This window comes from Panicum virgatum, chromosome 2N, assembly GCF_016808335.1.
Source record: "Panicum virgatum strain AP13 chromosome 2N, P.virgatum_v5, whole genome shotgun sequence".
NCBI classification, from domain to species: domain Eukaryota; kingdom Viridiplantae; phylum Streptophyta; class Magnoliopsida; order Poales; family Poaceae; genus Panicum; species Panicum virgatum.
The window spans coordinates 11,351,794-11,357,793 of NC_053146.1; the positions used below are offsets into that span (position 1 = coordinate 11,351,794).

At 59.0% G+C, this 6,000-nt stretch overlaps 1 pseudogene; it reads right to left on the reverse strand.

Moving 5' to 3' along the window:
• Positions 1 to 706: 706 nt before the first annotated feature.
• Positions 707 to 3,962, reverse strand: LOC120659731 (annotated as a pseudogene).
• Positions 3,963 to 6,000: the final 2,038 nt, after the last annotated feature.

Sequence of the window (6,000 nt, forward strand, 5' to 3'; positions counted from 1 at the left end):
CAGCCATGGGCGGAGAATCCTGACGGCCGAGCGGAGGAACCTCGATATGCGTGAGCCCAGCCTCGATCTGCCCGAGCGGCTCCTCCTCCGCGGGGCTGGGTTGGCCGGCGGCGACGGTGGAGGCTGTGGCGCACTAGGGACCTTGAACTCAGTAAGTCGGCGCCCCTCCTTCCTCCTCCTTCCCCCTCCCTCCCTCTCCGCCGCCTCCTTGCCACGCCTCCTCGCTCGGCCGGCCGGCTCGTGGACGCCTCCGCCTCTCCGCGCCGAGCTCGGGCGGATCTGGCCGGGGTGGGGCGCGTGGGCCGTGGTGCACGCGCGGCAGCAGCAGCTCCAACGGCTCCTCCTGCGGCGGCATCCTTGCTGCTGCTCGAGCTCCGGGCGGCCCCGCGGCTGGGTGGAGGCGGCGGTCGAGCAACGGCGGGGCGAAGGCGGTTCCGAGCATGGCGAGAGAGCTGGGGTGGTTGGGGCTGCCGGTCTTGGTAGGGGATATCGGACGCTTCGCTTCTCCCCTGGGAATCCCGGACGGCGGCTCGTCCGCAACGATAGCGGACAGCGTTGCAATACCCGCCGCGGAGGATTTTCCTCTAAAGTGCTACTAGAAAATGGCGTACCGGACGGTTTAGCGGACCGCAGTCAGTCTCAACGACATTTTCTATGTGCACTCTATATGAGAACAACCTACTTACATATATACATATATATACATAAATACAACATATATACATATATCGTCCCAGCTGTCGATCCCAAAAATGTCAGCAGACGAGGGGTGATGAGACGCTCTCTTTACCGCCGGAGCAACACCCTGCAGCATCCTTGCAGCCCGCATCCCTAGGCGAGCCGCACCTACTCCTCGCCTTGCTACTACAGCCGGGCGTCCTCGCGCTAATGATGACGCACACCTCATCTTCGCCGTTGCCGTGCGGCGCGCAGATCGCCGGCGGCGGCGCCGCCGCAGCATCTCCCCGCGCCCTCCCCCGCCGCCGCCGCGTGACCACTCGCCTCCTTCCTGTGCTCGGCGACGGCTTGCGTGGGTATGGTGATCACCACTGAGTGCTCGGGCGGCTTGCACTGCTTCTGGCAGCGGTGGCAGCCGTGGTCACCTGGCCCCTGCTTGGCGCTCCGGCGAGCTGGGACCTCGCCGTCGCGCAGCACGGCTTGGGCCTGGCCGCCCCGCCGCAGCACGGCCGCCCCGCCGCGGCGGCGTCCCTGAGCAGCAGCATGCTGTGCAGCACGACGAGCAGGCACGTCCCGACGTCGGCGAGCACGGCCACCCATAGCACGGGCCGCCACGCGACGGCGAGCGCGAGCACGGCGGCCTTGGCGCCGACGGAGAAGGCCACGTTCGCGGCGATGGTCCGGCGGGTGCGCCGCCCGAGCCGCACGGCCTTGGGGACCCGGAGGATGTCGCCGGACATGAGCGTGGCGTGGCTGGTCTCCACGGCCGCGGCAGACCCGGACAGGCCCATGGCGAGCCCCACGTCCGCCATGGCCAGCGCCGGGGCGTCGTTCATGCCGTCGCCGACCATCAGCGTGGCCCCGGCGCTCGCCCTGAGCTCCGTGACGAGCCGGACCTTGTCCTCCGGGAGGAGCTCCGAGTGGAGCTCGGAGCTCCTCCATGGCGCCGCCGAGCTGCTCCTGCGCGTGCCTGGCCGCGGCCGCGCTGCCCCCGGTGAGCATCAGCGACTTGATCCCCATGGATCTCAGCTCCTTGATCGCCTTCGCCGCCCCGGTTCTGCAGTCGTCGGAGAGCGAAAACAGCCCGACGAAATCGCCGTCGCAGATCACGTGGCCAATGGACACACCTTTGTGATCACCCATTTCTTGGACAGCTTGTGTATATATGGTTCAACAAATTTCATCATGTCAGAAGCCAGTTCAAGCATGATCTCAATGCAAATTCTTCCGAATTTGTTTCCTTACGTGCTTGACACGAGGACCTTGCCATGATCTTTCTGTTTCCGATGTAGATGTGTTTACCACTGATCACGCCGTAGATGACCTCGCCATGGTAGACGTGGAATTCAGTCACCTTCTCCGGCTCCGGCCGGATGGATTTGGTCTGAGAGTACTCAACAAGTGCAGCAGCCATTGGATGGCTTGATTTGCTCTCCATGCTGGATACCCTGAGAGAAGAAAATACTACTTATTACTCAGTACCTTCAGCAATACATGCAGTAGTCTGCCCAAACACTAGTAACATGTCATCAATTATATATATTCTTTCAAACTAAATAGTTAAACAAATGACACGTCAGACTAGCATCACGTTATTTGTTCATAAAAAGCAGTAAAATTGTCAGGTCATACTGAATTCAAAGAGGCCAAATTCTTGTACCAGTAAAGGAGCTGATCCATTTCAACCTTGTTCCCAACCACATGGAAGTCACCGATGCTGAACTCCCCCCTGGTGATCGTCCCGGTCTTGTCGAACGCCGCGACCCTGACCTCGCCCAGCGACTCAAGAACGCCGCCTCCCTTGATGAGCAGCCCCATCCTCGCCGCCCGGAGGAGCGCGCAGAAGGTGGCCACCGGCGTCGACAGGACCAGCGCGCACGGGCACGCGCTCACCAGCAGCACCAGGGACAGCTGGAACCATTGCTTCAGGCTGCAAAAGAACGTGCACTGCTTCTGCTGAATTGCTGCCAATTCTACGTCTTGAGACCGGGATCGTCTCGGGAGGTGACCGTGCCGGCGTACCAGGGGTGTAGTACTTTGCGCACGCGTCGATGAGCCGCTGCGTCTTGGACCGGCTGCTCTGCGCCACCTCCACCAGCCTCTCCATCCTCGCCACCATCGAGTTCTCGGCCAGAGCTGTTGTCCTCACCGAAATGTAGCCTGCAATGTAACAGATTTTCATTCTGATCACCACATGTATGAAGAAGTTCATATAAATATTGTTGAATGCGTATGTTGTGAGTATCTGAATTGTACTGTATAATTTTGAAAAAAAAAGAAACAAATGGATTTCACACACGTAGACAGTCGGAGGTGTGTGAGAAATGTAGCTGTTTTTTTACCGTCGAGGTTGATGGTGCCGGCCCAGACCTCGGACCGCGGCTGCTTTGGCACGGGGAAGGACTCGCCGGTGAGGCTGCTCTCGTCGACCTCGCTCTGCCCGCCGACGACCGGGACCACCTCGCCGGTCTTGACCGCGACGACGGTGCCCACGCTGACGTCGCGCATGCCGACGACCTGGCCCGTCTCGGCGAGCACCGCGTGCTTGGGGACCGCGGACACGAGCGACAGCATCCCGGCGCTGGCCTTGGCGCACGCCAGGGTCTCGAGCCACTCGGCGACGGTGAAGAGGAAGACGATGGCGCCGGCCTCCGTGTAGTTGCCGAGCGCGACGGCGCCGGCCACCGCGATGAGCATGAGGATGTTGATGTCCATGGTGAGGTTTCCCGCCGCGGCGAGCGCCCGGAGCAGCATCGGCTGGGAGCCGACGCAGGCCGCCGCCAGCGCCAGCCACCGCAGCGCGGGCAGGAGCGGCGCGAACAAGGACGCGGCGAGCAGGGCGCCGCAGGCGACGATGAACGGGCCGGGCCACCTGCCGCCGCCGCCGGTGCCGGCGTAGGCTCGGATCGAGGCCTCGAGGCCCGCCTTGTTGAGGACCTTCACTGATCCGGAAAGGGCGAGCGAGAATTGACTCCCATCCGTTTGTGGAAAGAATTCGATCGAGCGAGGCGACCGAGAACAAGAGGATTATATAGGTTACCAATGTGGAGGTTGGAGACGGCGGCGGCGTCGTGCTCGACGATGACGGTGCGGGAGGGGACGACGACGGTGACCGCCCGCACGCCGTCGATCGGCGACAGGAGGCGCTCGACGAGCGCGACCTCGGCGGTGCAGCAGACGCCGAGGACATCCAGGTACGTCTTCTCCCACGCGGCCACCTTCCCGCGGCCGCCGTCGTGGCCTCCGCCCCTGGCCGCCGCCGCCTCCACGGCCGGTCCCGGCATCTCGGAAACGCGAAACGACGTGCGCCCGCGGGGCCAGCCAAATATTTAGCTTGCCGGCTGCTCCTTTATACTTGGCGTGGGTGGGCCCCGCGATTTCAGCTTCTTTCCTCTTGTTCTCCTATTTTGGGCGCTTTTCTTTCACGAGACCCTTCTGATTTGCTTCACCTTTAACATTTCTGAACATTTCTGAACTTGTACACTTCTTTATATTTGAGAACATTTCTGAATAAAGAAGTATCATTTGTACAAATTGACTACACAAAATATGAGCGTCTGCATCTCTACTATACTTTTTTTTTAAAAAAAAAGTCAACCTGCCTAGTCGATTTGAACACACATGGACGTGCACCCGGTTAGATTTTGCAGTTGTTGCTAGAACCCAAGAACAGGTCAGTTTTTCACTTGCAGTTCAGAGTTGAGATATCTCGTGTACCACCAGAGCAAACACATCGCATCCCTGCTGCAACCTTGCCCTGTCTTCTTAGGAGAATCACACGCACCTCCTCCATTGCTGCAGCAGGCTGTCTTCACACTAGCACGGCTGCCGTCTTCTCTACGAGCACAGCATTGTCGTCCCCCACACCGTCGCCCGCACCTCCCACTCCACGGTCTTCCCGGCCGCCGCTGGGTGCATCCGCCAGCACACGCCCTCGCCCTCGCCGTACTCGTCGCCGGCGAAGATCGCCCCGCCGCACCGCGTGGAGGGCCGGCCCGGGCTGGTGTACCAGTCCCCAGTGGCGGATGTACACCCCGGGCCACCCGTGCCATGGCCCGGGGTTCGGCCCAAAAAATTGCTGAAGAAGCTCAAAAAATTGCTGAAGAAGAATAAATATACGATTTCGCGATGACACTTGTTGTATGTTTTCTATCTTTCCATTATGTTCTCGTGTATCTTTTGAACTTCCATTATGTTCTCGTGTATCTTTTGAACTATGAGTTTGTCGACGTCTGGTTTTTGTCACAACTATATTTAAAACTCAACCCGGGGTTCAACTCAATGCTAGTTCCGCCACTGCCAGTCCCGGAGCCACGACCGCGGCCGGGGCAGCCGCAGCCCGCGCGGCTCGCCGGAGAACACCTCCCGGCCGCCGGCGCCGTCGTGGAGGAACCAGCCCAGCGACGCCGTGTTGCCGTGCACCGCGCGCTCGAACTTCCAGGGCCTCAGGTGCACCGCCTCGTGGGTGGAGACGCCGCTGCCGATGGACGCCGGCGTCACGCCCCGCGACGCGCCCAGGTCCAGGCTGACCTCGTGGACCGGGTTGTCCGGCGACCGGCTCACGGAGACGGAGAGGATGTCCGGCTGCGCCATGGGGGTCAGCTGCAGGGACACGCGCGAGGGGCAGTGCTTCTCGTCGGAGCCGTACCCCTGCCTCGCGATAACCGTCCTACTAGGGATGTTCTCCGCTGTGTTCTCCATGGCCTTGAAGCTTGGTCCTGCAGATACAGCCGCCTCTCCCCCGCCATCGACCTTTGGAAGGATTGGATCCGCTCGAAATTGTACTGTAAACCTGTACTCGATAGCTCCACTCCCTACTCCTTTCAACGCTCCTGTATCTCTCGGCCTGGAATGCCAGGTCCCAACTTTGTACTGAACCCTGTGTTCTTCGATCAATATAATTCAGTAGGTGAACCCTGTGTCTTGCCCCCCGATATTGCTCGAAAAAAAGTGGGTTGATGTATGGATTATGAGGTCAGACCAGGGAAAGTTCTAACTCGTTTGGTCTTCTACGGCATCCTTTTCTTGATGGAAGGTATAATCTATAATCCCTATAATCCCTTGTTTGTAAGGACAATTATACTCCCCTTATTTCTCTCTGTTTTTTTTTATGAAACAGGAGGGACATGCCCCTTATTTCTCTTTACCTGTCATTTCAGGCATCTATGCTGTCTGCGATATACATGGGCCTTTTGATCTGCAATTGTAATAATTATATGTTTGAAATTAAAACACAATAATGTATAAGTACATTGAATATTAAATCCACTAATATAATTTCGATGTGATAAGTCTGGTTGTTTTCCATATACTGATAAGCTA